This window comes from Ursus americanus, chromosome 2 (assembly GCF_024610735.1).
Source record: "Ursus americanus isolate L20-20 chromosome 2, mUrsAme1.1.p, whole genome shotgun sequence".
In the NCBI taxonomy this organism is placed as follows: domain Eukaryota; kingdom Metazoa; phylum Chordata; class Mammalia; order Carnivora; family Ursidae; genus Ursus; species Ursus americanus.
This window is the reverse complement of record NC_142128.1, coordinates 76,836,708-76,853,666: the sequence shown is the minus strand read 5'-3', so window position 1 is coordinate 76,853,666 and position 16,959 is coordinate 76,836,708. Positions and strand designations below refer to the sequence as shown.

The window sequence follows — 16,959 nt, the reverse complement described above, 5'->3', positions numbered from 1 at the left end:
AATTTTATTGAAAACTGAGTATTATAGATAATGCATTGTATCAACACTGGATATTCTTTTTTTTATTTTTAAGATTTATTTATTTATTTTTGAGAGAGAGAATGAGTGAGCACAGGTTGGGGGAAGGGTAAAGGGAGAGAATCGCAAGCAGACTCTCTGCTGAGTGCAGAGCCTGACATGGAGCTCCATCTCATGACCCATGAGATCATGACCTAAGCAAAACCAAGAGTTGGATGCTCAATTGACTGAGCCACCCAGGCACCCAACACTGGATATTCTTATATTCTTTTAAGGATTGTTGGTTTTTTATTTTAATAAACAGTTAACTTGACTGGACTAAAACTGTTTATTCCATTGGTATGTCCCATGTGATCATAAGCTACTGGCTGGCCAGGGATATGGGCAGATTTATACTCAGATTTTGATACTTTTGTCCTTTTAGGATTACATTTCTAAATTTCTAGCTGCTCCTTCAGTCTTGAACTCTGTCCCCTGTCACACTAAATGAGTAAGGATTTAGTTTTCTGCTTCTGGAGATATGGAGTTTGGGAGAATATTTTAAGACAAAAACATCACAGACACAATTCTTACCTGTTTCAGTTGTGGATTTTCAAGTGGAAACTCTCTTGTGGTTTCTTTTGAATGCCTTTAAATCGTTATTTTTAAAAAACATTTTGTCCAGATTTCATAATTGTTATCTATGAATGGATTTGCTTGAATATTTCACCCTGTAAATATGGGAAACTGGACTTTCACTCTTAGTTTTGAAAGATATTTTTTGCTGCATTTAGAATTCTGTGCTAAAAGCTTTTTCTTGTTTCTGTTCAGCTCTTTAAGAGGTATTCATTGTATTCTGGCCTCCATTGTTTCTAATGAGAATTTAGCTGTCATTCTTATTGTTCCTCTGTATATAATGTATCTCTTTTTCTTCAGCTTGTGTGTGTGTGTGTGTGTGTGTGTGTGTGTGTGTGTGTACTTGTCTTTGTCAAACTTGGGGTTCACTAAGCTTCTTGAATAAATGCATACTTAAGTACATGTTTTTCACAAAATTTGGAAAATTTTGAAATTTGAAGTTTTTAGTTATTCTTCAAGAAAAATATTTTCTTTTTAAATTTTTTATTATGTTATGTTAGTTTTTGATGTAGTGTTCCTAACAACATAATACAAAATTTAAAAAAAAAAAGATTTGTAATGAGGGAAAAAAAAGAAATGTATTTTCTGCTCCATTCACTCTCTTCTTTCCTTCTGTGATTCTAATTATAAATATTAGAGAGCTTAATTTCTTTTAAAAGCATATTATTTAAAGTAAAAATAGTGGGATTTCATAGTTGGATTTGTAACATAAGTAACAATGAAACATATCACAAAAAAAGGCACAAAGTATGGAGGGCTAGGAATGAATTGTACAGTATACTCTTTTAATTTTATGTGTTCAATATTAACCCTAATTAAGCTGTAGTAAGTTAAAGGTACATATTGTAACTCCTAGAGCAACCACTAAAAATAATGCAAAGATGTGTTGCCAAAAAAACAGTAGAAGAATTGAAATGTAATATTAAAAATATTTGATTAAACCAAAAGAAAAAATAAAGGAGGAAGAGAAGAAATAATAGATGGGATATGTAGAAAACTAAAAGCAGATTGTAAACCCAGTCCCGATAATATCAATAATTACATTCACTGTAAATGGATTAAATACTGCAATTAAAAGAATACAATGATCAGAATGGATTAAAAGAGAGAGAGAGAGAGATGCAGCTGTGTATGGAGAATGCACTTTAAAAATAAACACAGTTCAAAGTAAAAGGAGAAAAGATCAATCATGTAGGCAATAAGGATAAGAAAGTAGTTGTTATTATATTAATATCATGCAAAATAGACTTCAAAGAACATCACCAGAGATAAAGGGGAACATTTTATAATGATGAAAAGATTGATTCATCAAGAAGATGTAAAATTCTTAAGTATCTATAAACCTAATAATAGAACTTCAAAATATGTGAAGCAAAACTGACAGAACAAAAGGGAGAAAGAGACAAATGCACAATTTTTAACACATCTCTCTCAGCAATTAATGTAACAAGTGGTTAAAACAAGTAGACAAAAATCAATAGGGTATAGAAGATAGGTTAATCAACTTGACTTAATTGAAGTTTATAGAATATTTCACCCAGCAACTGTAGAATATGAATTCTTTCAAAGTGAATATGGAATGGTTGCCAAGATAGACCATATGCTAGCTCATAAAATAATTCTGTATAAATTTCAAAAGGTTGAAATCTTATAGACTATATTCTCAGAACATAATGAAATTAAATTAGAAATTAATTACAAATAAAATACCTAAAGAAACTCCAGATATTTGGAAATTAAACAGCTTGTTTCTCTATAAGCCATGTGTCAAGAAACATCATAGAGGGAAGTAGAAAATATTTCAAACTGAATGACAATAACAAATACATAAAAAATTATGGGGAAATGTTTTACTTTTAAAAAATGTTTATGTCAGAAAATGGCAAATTTTCAAATCAATGACCTCAGTTTCTACCTTAAGAAGCTAGAAAAAGAGGAGCAATTTAAAGTAAAAAGAAGTACAAGGAAAAAAAAAGAGCAGAAATCAATAAAACAGAAAATATACAAACAGAATAATTAATAGTTAAAAGTTGGCTTTTTGAAAGAAATGATAAAAATGACAAAAAAAAGAGAAAAAACACAAATTACTAAAATCAGCAATGAAAGAGGTGTTATCACTATATGGGATCCTACAGACGTTAGTGAACTAACTGGGGTGATGGAAATACTCTATCATAATTGCTATTTTGTTACACGAGTGTGTACATTTGTTAAAACCCATTGAATTGTATACTTAATATCTACACATTTCACTGTAAGTAAATTTTACCTTAATTTTAAAAAGTTAAGTCAAATGTATCATGCTCTCAGTTGGCTTCTTTCTTTGCTTTTGTGTATGCTTTTGTGCAAACCAGCATTTTGGTAAGACTTGAATTTATTCAACCCATTCTCTAACTTGGAAATGCAGTCTTTGACCTATTCATTTTGTAGTTACTATAATTGTATGTTCTTATTTCCTTTCTTCTTAGATTGTACGCTCTTGAAGAATAGGACTGTCTCTTCTGTACGCTATGTTCCAAGGACCTCATATGGTACCGTGAACTTTGTGGGTGCTTGACAAATATCTGGATTATTTCTCAACTCCCAGCTTTTGATCGTAATTAAAGCAAGCAGAGCTAACCAAGATAGGATCGAGTATCAGGCATTTAAGAGGGTGAATTAGAGCATGCCTGCGAGTGTTTGTGTGAATGATCGTGTGTATGTAGCTCTGTTCCACAACAGATGAAGAACAATTTGGGTTCATTCTACATTAGCTATTTCTCTTCTCTTAGATACAGGGCATAACTAAGGCTTCCCATTTTTAATTGGTCTGGAAAATCATCTCAAGCATGTTACTTTGTTGTAAAAATATCTCTAACAAAGTTAAGGATTACTGTGCCTCACTTCCTTGTCAGAACCTTCATCAACAGAAATGAAATCATGTAGGATGCATAGGAAAAATAATTCCCTAATGTCAGTGAAATTGTTAAATGTGTATACTAGTATGTACAACACTCCCACAGTAAATGTTAATTACAAGAAGGTCATATGGGAAGGACAATATCAAACATGCTTTGGGGGTCTTAAACCTAGCAAAGTGCATAAGCTTAACTTCTAAGGGTATGCCTTTGAAGGGGTAAAGAAGAATTAAGAGGGCAGGTGGGAGAGAGAAAGAAGTGAAGGACAAATTGGGGGTGAGAAGAACTTATTTTTTAAGTCATTCGAAGCTTGAGTTCATCAATTCAGGGACCATGTGCTCCTTTCTTTCATCCTCAACATTTATTGTGCATTGGTTTTGTAGCTCCATGGCTATTGAGACATTTCCTGCCCTTGGGTTAGTCTGGGACTTACGGGGATTCAGTGGGTAATATGTACAAAGTGCTTCATATTTCTCGACATTTGGGCAACTATCAGTCTTATTGTGTTTGTTCACTTTATGGATCCTAGTATTCCTCCCCCTCCCCTGGTCACTCCCCATTTAGATTTCAAACTTACAAAGGAATAGGCCATGTCTTATAACTTCATCTGTTATTTTATATAGTACTTAACACCCTGTGGGCAGCATAGCATTACTGTCCTTAGACTCCAGCGAAGGGGCCTTTACTATCCCTCACAGGGCTCCACTTATCACACAAACAAACATAGATGTATGGACTGCGTGTCACTCGTGAGATGAGCTCAGCTGTGGCACAGCGTGACCTATAATCCTAAACAGCCCCTCTTGAGACTAACAGCATTCACCTCTTCATCCCTTGCTCCATGTCCTCAAAATAAAAAGCGACTGTGTCTAATTGGTGACGATTATAGATTGTGCACGACCAACATTCGAAACAAAAATTTCTGAGGGAAGGATTTGAGCAGTAGAAGCACTTAGGTAAGAGAAAAAACAAATTAATTAACTTGCCAATTTCTTCCTCTCAGATAATATGAATACAATAGATTTTCACATAATGAATTATCATATTCCAATACTGCCTAGCATCCATTTTCTTACTTCCTTACAACAATTGAACATGACATCTGGCAAACACTGTGTAATATTAAATGATTCATATTACTCTTACATTGATATATATGCAGGTCTAAATATAGCATGCGTAGTAACTGATTCTTTATATAAAAGTTTGGATATAGATATTGATTTAAGAGATGATAAAAACTATTAAATGATGCTGAAATTAAAATATTTTATAATATTTAACAATTATAATAATTTTTCATATATAGCTTTATTACAATGTTTGAGTATGATACAAAAAGTTCATGATTTGTTTCTGAATCTAAGTAATGCTTTAGAGATTTTACTTTAGTTGCTATTGTTTCAGCAAAGTTTCTCCAAATTGAAATTAGTAACAATCAAACAAACAAAAACTTATATAGGAACTTCTCTGGTTCAAGAAAGGCCATCTAATTAGGAATGACTCAGAGTAGAAACAAACTATGTGAAAAATCTTGATTATAACCACATAATTAGTGATTTTGCTAGAATGGAAACTAGAAAAGTAAATTTCATGGAATAAATGTAATTAATGAATGTTTTGTTACTCATCAGTTATCACTGACTCATCAACAGAACACCCGAGACGTGCAGTAGTAATTAAATTCAATTGTTTTTGATATTTAGCTGACATTTGATCATATAAAAAACATAGTTTCACACATTAAAAAATTTTTGTTATGAAAGATAATTTGTCCAGGTAAGAGGATAGAACATATTTTATTTGAAAGCTTATTAATATGAGTTAGAACTTTCCAGTATTTCTTCTGTTGGTATGTGAGTCTACATTTGTATTCTTGCACTGGATCATGTATATATTAGGGGAAGTTTCACAAAGTAGCATATGATGAATACATTTTTGCTTATTGCTTGATATAAGATCTTCATGGGAAATAAATATTTTCTTCATGGTAAGAATTCTTTAAAAAATAATGCTTTAATTTGCTGAAAATCTTTTTCTAGCAGTTTCAGATGAAGGTTTCTGGTGATTTCTTATTCTCTGGAACAATTCCCATGGTTTAAAATAGCATTTGGTAATGTATCAATTGGCTTCCTTTCTCCTTTCTGAAAAGCTCAGATATTAAAGTCAGACTAAGGTTGGCATTATGAGGTGGATGGTGTGTGGGGGAGCCAGAGCTGGGTAAGGAGGGCATTCACATGGTGGGGCACCCTAGAGCAGTGTTGGAGCCCAAGCTGGGTGAAAAGAGCACTCATATGTATAGGGAAGCCTGGCCATGAGGTTTCAGAGCCTGAGCAGAATAAAGACATTGTCTCTATAGGGAAAAGATGGTGGCAATAATGGGAAATGGATTACAAATGGGGGGGTGCTAATAAAAAAGATAAAGATATCAAGAAAAGTGGGAGTCAGGATTTTCACTATCTAATGGAAAGGGAGAAAACTAGAATGAACACTGTGGTGTTAGGTTGGAATTGATTGTATCTGTGTGAACTCATGATTTCAATGAATATAATAACTTAAATTGATAAAATAAAGAAATAGATATAGATGTGCGATGTGTATGTATGATGGCCTTGCAGTAGCATCCCCTTTCCACCCCAGTAGCAATGAGCACACATTTCATCCAGGTTTCTAAATGTCATTTTCTACTAAAAAGTATCAGAGCTTTCTAGTGATGACTGATTCCAGAGCTCAGTTAAAACTTCAGGGACATCCTATTGAGCCAGAGAGTAAGTGTTCTAGGAATGAAGGACCATGTCAAAGGGATACAGGCACAGCAAAGGAAACCATCAACAAAATGAAAAGGCATCCTACTGAATGGGAGAGAATATTTGCAAATTATGTATCTGATAATCAGCTAATAACCAAAATATGTAAAGAACTCATGCAACTCAATAGCAGAAAACAATCTGATTAAAAAATGGGCAGAAGATCTGAATATGCATTTTTCCAAAGAGGACATACAGATGGCCAATATATAATGTACCTGCACCTGTTGTTCAACATCACTCATCATCAGGGACATGCAAATCAAAACCACAATGAGATACCACCTCACACCTGTTAGAGTGGCTATTAGGAAAGAAACAGGAAATAACAAGTGTTGTGAGGATATGGAGAATATGTAACTCTTGTACACTGTTGGTGGGAATGTAAGTCGGTGCAGCCACTATGGAAAACGAAGTTTCTGCAAAAAAAAAATAAATAAAAATTGAGCTACCATAGGATCCAGCAATTCCATTTCTGCGTATTTATCTGAAGAAAATGAAAACCCTAACTCGAAAAGATATATTCACCCCAAAGTGTCCATCTATGGATGAACGGATAAAGAAAATGTGGTGTAGCCTGCTGCCCTCATGCTGCTCCTGCCTAGCGCTGCAGACAGCCACGACACCGCTGTCACCCACTCTCTGACCTCTGCCTCCACACCCTGTCAGCCTCAACCTCTGGAACGTGGTTTGATGCTTTTGTTAAGAGGAGAAACAAAATGCTTCTGCCTCTTTTCAGGAACTGGAGGATAAAAGGAGTTATCAGAAGAGTCAGAAGATGAAGAGTTACAGTTAGAAGAGTTTCCCTTGTTGAAAACACTTGATCGCAAAGGCTAGAAGATAAGGCAATGGTTTTAAAACATCACCCAGACAAATGGAAAGCAGCTGGTGAACCAGTAAAGAAAGAGATAAGGACTACTTCACTTGCATAACTAAGGCTTATGAAATGCTGTCTGAACCAGTGAAAAGATAAGCATTCCACAGCATAGATCCTACTTTCGATAACATGGTTCCTCCCAAAAGTGAAGCAAAGCACACTTTCTTTGACGTGTTTTCCCCAGTGTTTGAAAGGAATTCCAGATGGTCAAATAAAAAGAAAAAAAGTCCCTAAACTTGGTGTTATGAATTCATCATTAGAAGATATAGAGGCCTTTCATTCTTTCTGGTATAATTTTGATTCTTGGAGAGAATTTTCTTATTTAAATGAAGACGAAAAGAAAAAACAGAATGTCATGAAGAGAGGAGACGGATTGAAAAGCAGAACAGAGCAACAACGGCACAAAGAAAAATAAAAGAAATGGACAGAATAAGAACATTAGTTGATAATGCTGTGATCCAAGGATAAAAAAAATTAAGGAAGAAGAAAAAGCCACCAAAGAAAGAGAAAAGAAAGCCAAAGCAGAAGCAAAACAGAAGGAGAGAAAAACTAAAGAAAAACAAGACAAGCTGAGCTAGAAGCTGTTTGGTTAGCCAAAGAGAAAGAAGAGGAGGAAATTAGACAACAAGCATTATTGTCTAAGTAGGAAAAAGATATCCAGAAAAAAGCCATTAAAAAGGAAAGGCAAAAACTTTGAAACTCACGTAAGACCTGGAATCACTTTTCTGACAATGAGGCAGAGCAGGTTAAAATGATGGAAGAAGTGGAAAGAATGTGTGATTGGCTTGAGCTAGCAAGCTTACAGTGTTTGAATGAAACACACCAACCTACTAAAGAAGTAGGAAAGGCTTGCTCTGGAAAAGCAGAAGAAATAAATGAACAAGTTCAAAAAGAGACAGAGAAACCTGAAGCTCGCATGCAACAGCGTCTAAGAACGCAGACAAAGCAACCGGCTAAGTGGAAATGGCAGTAAAAATCGGTCAGCAGACGATCTGCAATTACAAACTAATTGAACCTCCTCCCTGCTGGAACAAATTGAGCATGGGAAGTTATTGCTACATCGTACGAAGGATGAACATACATCCTTCTTCTGGAGTCAAGAGAACTGCCAAAGATGTTATTGATAAAGTAAAGAGTCTTCAAAAACTTGACCCTCATAAAAAAGGTGACATAAAGAAAAAGACTTTTGATAAATTTCGAAAAAAAAAAAAAACCAACACAACAACAACATGGAGTGGTGCCTGAAGCAGACAATGCAACACCTTCACAACTATTGGAAGGTCCACACACAGATTTCATCTCTCTGACAACAGAAGAACAGAAGCTTCTGGAACAAGCTTTGAAAACATACCCCGTAAATACACCTGAGAGATGGGAACACATAGCAGAAGCAGTGCCTGGCAGGACAAAGAAGGACGGCATGAAATGATGCAAGGAACTCGTTGAGGTGGTAAAGCAAAGAAAGCTGCTCATTTGCCGAATGCAAGTAGAGCCAAGAAACGGCTTACGACAATTTTTATTTTGTGTGCATTTTTAAAGCAAAACTGAAAATACTGTACAAAAAAAAAAAAAAGAAAACATGGTGTATATATACAATGGACTATTATTCAGCCATAAAAAATGAAGTCTTGGGGCGCCAGGTGGCTCAGTCGGTTAAGGGGCAGACTCTTGGTTTCGGCTTAGGTCACGATCTCCAGCGGCGAGATGGAGCCCTGCTTCAGGCTCCATGCTCAGCCCAGATTCTTCTTAAGACTTTCTCTCCCACTGCCCCTCCCCACTGCTCTCTGTCTCTGTCTGTCTTTCTCACATAAATAAATCAATCTTAAACAGAAAAGAATGAAGTCTTGCCATGTGTGAAAACATGAATGGACTTTGAGGGTATTGTGCTAAGTGAAGTAAGTCAGACAGAGAAATACACATGATCTCACTTACGATCTCACTTACATGTGGAATCTAAGAAACTCCAAAAACAAATGAAAAACCAAGCTCACGGATACAGAGAAGAGATTGGTTGTTGTCAGAGGTGAGGGGTGAGGATAGGTGAAGCAGGTGACGGAGGTCAAAAGGTACAAAAGGTACCAACTTCCAGTTATAAAATAAAGAAGTCATGGGGATGTAATGTCCAGCATGGTGACTAGAGTTAATAATACTATATTTGAAAGTTGCTAAGAGAGTAGATCTTAAAAGTTCTCATCACACATAATTTTTTTTTGGTAACTATGTATGGCGATGGATGTTAACTAGACTTACGTATATGAATATCAAATCATTATGTTGTATACCTGAAATTAACATATTGATACATGTTAATTATACCTCAATAAAAAATAAATAAATAGAAAGTAATACAACAACAACAAAAGGACACAAGCCAGCTTGAAGGAGATCCCACTGATCAATTTGAGCCTCAAAGAGATATAATCTGTTATTTTAGAGATGGTAACCCGCTGAATATAATAGGAAGTTTTGAGTCCATGCTAGTATAAATTAATAAATTTACATTGTTTTAAAGTGCTTCTACATAAAATATTTATTAATTATAAAGAGAAGAGGAGGCTTGCAGTGGAGAAGCTTGGCAGACACGATCTAAATCATATGGTTAAGGCTGACATTCGCCATAAAGGAACAAATCAAAAGCCGCACCACCTAAGAATGCAATGAGAGGATGTCAACATTGTTTCTGCAATATTCCTACCAAAGATGTATAACCTGAATTTAAGGAGGAGAAAACATCATCAGACAACTCTAACTTGAGAAGCATTCTATAAAATAACTGGCCCATCATTTCCAACTGTGTCAAGGCCATGAAAGTCAAGGAAAGACAGAGCTGTTCTAGCCTGAAGGACATTTTGATGCAACGTGTGATTGTGAACTGGATCTATAAAACACATTAATGGACAATTGGGGTCTGAGGATTAAAGTGTAGTGTCAGTGTTAACTTTGTGATCGTGATGGCTGTGGACTATAGGAGGATGTTCTTGTCTGTAGGAAATATACACTAAAGCATTTAGAGGGTGATGGGGCATCAGGTTGGAAACTTATTCTCAAATGATTCAGGAAGAAAAGGTCTTTGAATTCTATTTGCAACTTTTCTATAAGTTTGAGATTTTTCCAAGACCAAAAAATTTATGCTAAATATAAACAATTAAAAATAATTCTTAAAATCACTAATTATAATCCTGAAAATGAATAGAAAATAACAAATCAGTTTTGGCCAACTAACCTAAAGACACTTTAAGAGCACAGTTTACATAAAACACCCCAGGCTGTTTTAATGAAATGGCAGATAAAATGAAAGAAACATTGTGCCTTATAAGTGATATATAAGCACAAAATGCCACATAGCAGGGGGAAAAGCCTACATCCCACGTGAGTACCAAGTACTCAAAACCGAGGTCTGAAGTAGACTGTTGTATAGAGTATATTTCTACATTATTAGAGTAGAAAAAGGAATGTGTTTCTGCCTGCTGAGACAGAATATCACAAACGGTTGGATTGTTAATTAGTTGATTGGTTGATTCATCCTGGCTCTGCCATTTGCTAGCTGTAAGACCTTGACATGTCACCTAATCTCTCTGTGCCTCAATTTCCTCATATATAAAATAAGCATAATTACAGGGCCTACCTCATAGGTGCTCAATAGGTGAACTTTATTTTTTTAAAGATTTTATTTATTTATTTGTCAGAGAGAGAGAGCACAAACAGGGGGAGCAGCACAGGCAGAGGGAGAAGCAGGCTCCCTGCTGAGCAAGGAGCCCAATGCAGGGCTCAATCCCAGGACCCTGGGATCATGACCTGGGCTGAAGGCAGACGCTTCACCGACTGAGCCCCCCAGGTGCCCCACAGTGGGTGAACTTTAAATAAGTTAGTGTATGTACAGTGCTTAGATTACTGCCTGGCACAAAACAAGTGCTACCTGAAAGTATTAGCTTTTGTTATTAATTCATTCATCAACAGTGCAATTTGCATTTTTCAGTGTTAAGGATGGTAATGCCATGGTGCATCTCCCTACCAGGTGTTGAGAGATAGTTTACCTGCTATGGAAATTTCTTATACGATCCCCCCAACCCCTCGCACCCCTACCCAGCCTGTGTCCCTTTGGACTCTCCTCAATGGAGAGTGTCAGTACCCACCATGGCCTGACCCCAGCTTTTCATCCTGACCCTAGAACCCCACTGGCTGAGCTGGGAGTCCTTCGCCAGAATATCTAGAACATATCTTATGTTTTCTGGCAAATGGTTCATTGTTTTCCTTCATGTGACTCTGCCTTCAGGATGTTTGCTTCTTTACCTCCTTGTAGAACTAATCAAACTGTCTGGGACTACGACCAAACCCACCTCCTCTGTGTTCCACAGAGCTCCTCTGTTCATCTCATTCCATTTTGAAGTTAATGCAGTACCTTCAATACATTTGAAACTGAAATACTGTTACATTTTTGATGTTTTCTATTTTCAGTAACCATGCAGTGCTCAGGCCCCCCAAAGTCTGTGATGATGAGCATATTAACACTGACAGAGGAGGGCTTACATAATTTTTTAAGGATCGTGTGCAAAATTTTAAGCTTTAATTATTGTTATCAATCAATAGTTCAGTTCTTGTTTGCATCTGTTTATGGGACTCATTTAGGCAAATCTCTTATGGTCTGTGAGTCATTTATTTATGCATTTTATTGCTGTGTCACTGTGAAGAGCAGATGGCAGTAAATGTATCTTGACTTGATTTAAGGACTTGAATCTCCCTTGCATTAAGGAGTGCCACTTTTAATGCTGCCATCCTCTTTAAAGTTGCTTGCTTGAGAGCATCTGAGAATATACGGTAAAAATCTGCATGTCCTTTACCTAATCTAGTACATAGGCCTAAATGTGGACACCAGTGAATAGAGTATGAATTTCAGAGACAGTCACAGCTATGTTTAACACTTGGCTCTTCAAGAAAGTACTTCATAACAGCTGAGGAGTTTGGGCAAATTTCTTCATCAAAGAACGGTGATATTGACTCCCAAAAGGCTACCAGAAAAACAAAACAAAACATGACCTATTGCCCAAACAAATCTTTGTGTATTTGATTTGCTGTAGGAAGGGTGAACATCATCTTGACAGAGAGTAATATCTCAGAAGAGAGAAGTCAGGGGAGGATATTTATAGGATTTAGATAGGCTGGATAGCATTTAAGGTGGAGAACTAGTTGAGGGGGGCAGAAATGATGAAATAATAACTTTGGATTGGGGGGCCTAGGGAGATAAGCATGCAGCTAATGTTAAAATTAACCTATTTTAGTTGGTTCACAGTCTTATTTTCCAGGGGCAAGCAGTTAGGTCATTTTTGTTTTTTTCAGTATTTTGTCTAACACAGGGACAGGAAGATATGTCCAGTTCCAGGACTGTTTAACACAGATTTAGGAAATTCAGTGATCAAATTATGCCATCAGATTGTTGTATAAAATAGAATACTGTATATAAATGAGACCTGCACTGAGTTAGTGCTCATTAAAATGATAGTTTCTTTTCTCTCCTAGCTCAGCTGCTTCCCAAACTTTCCACCTCTGTTTGTTTATATGGAGACCTCCTCTTTATATTAACACCATCTAAATCAGTGGTCTGCCATAATAATAGCACTCAAAAAAGCTTCTTGAATGAGTAAATAAAAATCAAAAGATAAAACTTTGGAAATAAAAAAGTGTTTGCAGAGTTTTAATAATAGTTTAAACCCATGAAACTGGGTTTCTTCCAAGCATAATTAACTTATTTATTATTGTACTGAATGCAAATTTCTCATTAACTCATTGAAGTTCTGGAAACTTGAAAACCTGAAGAAAAGCACTTAGATTTTGATTGCCAATATTTAAATTATTCAATTTTGTTAACTGTCATGGTGGGAAAAAGTTATCCAAATTAGTTAAGAGTCATTATATACAGATCTTCTAAAGATGCTGCTACAACATCAGGTAAAGTGAGAGGTCTAAAGATCAGGTTCCGTGTAACATTTTTTCCTCTTTGAACTGGTAGGCTTTTTTTTGATCACCTTCATTAGAAAACAATTTCAGTTACTTCTGAATCACTTTGCACCTAATTTTATTGATAAAATACAATAAATTGTACAATTGTAAAGGTCTTACATCCCATAATGCTCCGTTTTCCCATAGCGTTTGCCTGCTTTCTCTCTCTCTCCGTTTCTGTCTCCCTATCTATGTGTCTGTCTCCGTCTTCGTCTCTCTCTCTCTCTCTCTCTCTCTCTCACACACACACACACACACACACACACACACACACACACACACACAGAGACATCAGCAGTTCCCTGACCACTAGAGCCTCTTAGAACTTTTAAAGTACACATATCAAAATCCCTTTCTCTCTTCATCAACCCCTAGGAAATTCTGACTCAGTCAAGTATACACTGAGCATTTAGGAATCTGTTCTTTTGAAAAGCACCTCAGGAGAGTCTGGTGATCAAATGGGTTTGGGAACCAGCCCCTGAGGAATATGGCCTTAAGGGCACTCACAACTCCTGGGATTTCAGAGGAGCCCTGCATCCTCTGACAGTCATTCTTACATGCAGAGGGCAATGGCTTCTTTTCCTTTCCTGCCCCCGTTCTAGCTTCAGTGGAGGTACCCAGGCTGCATCTGGTTCCGGGCATGCTTCATTAGCTGCAAGGTTAATACGACTGTGACTTTGTTTTGTTTTCTTTTGCAGGGCCATCAGAAGGGCGAGATGAACAGGAAAAGGAAATTGAATACAGTAAAATTCTATTCTTCTTTTAAGAAACTGGAGTCCCCTTTATTCCTGCATGGGCACGAGGTGTAAGAAGTTGATGTGTCAGCTGACAACTGTTCATGAAAACCTCACCAAGAAATGTCTGAGTTTCTATAGAATTTAAAGCCCCAGACTGATCTATTTTAGTTTCGAGGCAGGTGCTAATTCTTATGGCTACAGCAGTCATCTCTCTCTCTTTCATGTGGTGTTGGACTAATAATAGCTACCATTTATTGGCAGCTGCTACGTTTGGAGAACAAGTTCAGCACTTTCTCTACTTTGTTTCATTTAATTCTAACAGCAACACTGAAACCTATTTTCCTCATATTACAGAAGAAACTGAGGCTTGGGAAGATTAAATAATTTACCCGAGGTTAGACACCACGTGCACTGCACAGCCAGCCTGGAGACCTAGGTTTTTTAACTCCAGACCTGAATCCTGAAGGCATTACAGAATAGTGAATACAACTATGGGCTTTGAGCCCTCCTGCCTGGCCTCAACCCCCTGCTGTGTAACCCTGGGCAATTTGTGGAACCCCTCTGTGCCTCAGTTTCCTCATCTGAAAATGGGGTTTTTAACCCAGTTAATAAATGGGCAAAGGATCTGGACAGATGGCAAATAACCATATAAAAAGATGCTCAACATCTATGTCATTAGGAAATTGCAAATGAAAACAACAGTGACATACCATCACGCACCTATTGGAATAGCTAAACCCCAAAACACTGACAACCCCAAATACTAGGGAGGATATGGAGCAACAGGAACTCTCCTTTATTGCTCGTGGAAATGCAAAATGCTACAGTCACTTTGGAAGACAGTTTGGAGGTTTATTTTTTTAAAGATTTTTATTTATTTGTCGGAGAGAGAGTGAGCGAGCACAAGCAGGGGAGCATCAGGCAGAAGGAGAAGCAGGCTCCCTGATGAGCAAGGAGCCCAGTGCAGGACTCTATCCCAGGACCCCCAGATCATGACCTGAGCCAAAGGCAGATGCTTAACCAACTGAGCTACCCAGGTGTCCCCAGTTTGGTGGTTTCCTATAAAGGTACACATCTTACCATACAGTCCAGCGGTCATACTCTTCAACATTTACTCGAACAAGTTGAAAACATGTCCACACAAAAACTGACACATTTATAGCGGCTTTATTCATCATTGCCAAAGTTGGACGCAACCAAGATGTTCAATAGGTGAATGAGTAAACAGACTGGCACATCATTACAATGGAAGATTATTTAACAATATGAAGAAACGAGCTATCAAGCCGCACAAGACGTGGAAGAGCCTAAATGCATACTACTGAGCGAAAAAAGCCATTGTGAAAAGTCTACACGTATGATTTCAACCGTAGCATATTCTGAAAAAGGCAAACTATGAAGAAAGGAAAAAGCAGTAGTTGCCAGGGATCCAGGGGTAGAGGGAGGGACGACTAGGTGGAACACGGGAATTTTAGGGCAGTGAAACTATTCTGTATGATACTGTAATGGTGGACACATGGCATTACATGTTTGTTAAAACCCACAGAACTGTACAACACGAAGAGTCAACCCCGATGTAAACTAAGGAGCTTAATTAGTAATAATGCATCAATATTAGGTCATCAGTTGTAAAAAAAAGTACTACATTAATGCAAGATGTTGATAATAGGGAGAACTATGTGCATGGTGGGGTGGAGGGAGGAGGGAAAACAGAGTATATGGGAATTCCCTATACTTTCCACACAATTTTTCTGTGAACCTCGAGTTGCTCTAAAAAATAGTTTATTAATTAAAAAAGAATGTCCAAAAAAAGAGAGGGTTATTGTGAGGATTAATGAGTTAATATAAATAAAACACTTAGAAAAAATGCCTGGTACTGGCACTGAATAAATATTATTATTGTTATTATTATTCCTAATCTATATCGCTTCTTTGGAGGTGATCCAAACATTTGTCTGGGAGCAGCCTGAAGTTTTGGTGGGAAATTTAGTGTGACCTTGGCCAGATAACATGAACTCTTTGTACCACCATTTCCTCCTCTATAAAGTGGGGATGCAAATTATACCTACTTCTTAGGTTGTTGTAAAGAATTAATGGGTCAATGCATATAAAAGGTTCAGAACAGTGCCAGGCATGTAAGTGTACCCTAAATAGAGCTACTTGTGCTACTGTTTCTAATGCTTGACCTCCCAACCCTCAGTACTCTATGGAACTCTGCTCAAGCCCATCACCTAATTTTCGTTTTCTTTGCTTGCCCCCATTTTAGCACAAGAACTTATGTTTGACCTCGGGAGGGGATGTAGCACACTGAGACGCTCAATATCTGCTGAACAAAAGGACAGAGCTATAGAACTGAAACCTGGACACCTCACCTGCAAGGAGGCCTTCAGCGTTCAAAGTTGTGAGAGCATGTACATTATGCAGGTCTTAACGTGCAGTCCAAATGATGAGAAGTACGCTTGCTTTCCTGGGGGACTCCCTCCTTTACTATCTAATGTATCTTGGGCTCTTCTTGGGTTATTCTAACATTTGGACACTATTGCTATAATATCTACTTCCCATCTCTCTTCGGGTTTACAACTCTGATGATACTGCAATGAATTTCAGCTGTTTGATATCCCAGTGATCATAGGTTCTTAGTCCTATGGTTGACTTTGAATTTGGAAGGTATTCTTTCTGGTCTATCAAACTTCATCAAGTTTATATCTAACCTTCACAGTCTGATATGAATTCTAGGTTTCAAATAACCTTTCATCTCTTAGGGGGCAGAATTACAAATATTCCACCAAAGTCAATTTCTTTTTCTAGAATGGTATACATGTGTATGTATGTATGTGCACAGGTGCATGCGTGTGTGTATGTATGAAAGATATGTATTATGTTCCTTATAAATTCTACAGATATTTAATTAAAATATATAGGCACTGAATGTTCTCAAAACAGAGTCACTTTTTTTATGAGTCCTTAAAAGATTGACGTGTTTAGGTGTAACTCTTGTGGAGAAAGAATGAATG

The 16,959-nt window shown here is 36.9% G+C and overlaps 1 long non-coding RNA gene and 1 pseudogene across 1 annotated transcript in view; both read left to right on the top strand.

Annotated features, from left to right (window-relative positions):
* The window catches only part of LOC123785823 (uncharacterized), a 40,055-nt gene that overhangs the window by 11,744 nt on the left and 11,352 nt on the right, over nucleotides 1-16,959 (top strand). The window contains exons 3-4 of the long non-coding RNA XR_006777778.2: nucleotides 13,907-13,951; nucleotides 16,212-16,398. This is a non-coding gene — a long non-coding RNA (uncharacterized LOC123785823). The remainder of the gene's footprint in view (nucleotides 1-13,906; nucleotides 13,952-16,211; nucleotides 16,399-16,959) is intronic.
* LOC123785655 (dnaJ homolog subfamily C member 2 pseudogene) lies at nucleotides 6,926-9,086 on the top strand (annotated as a pseudogene).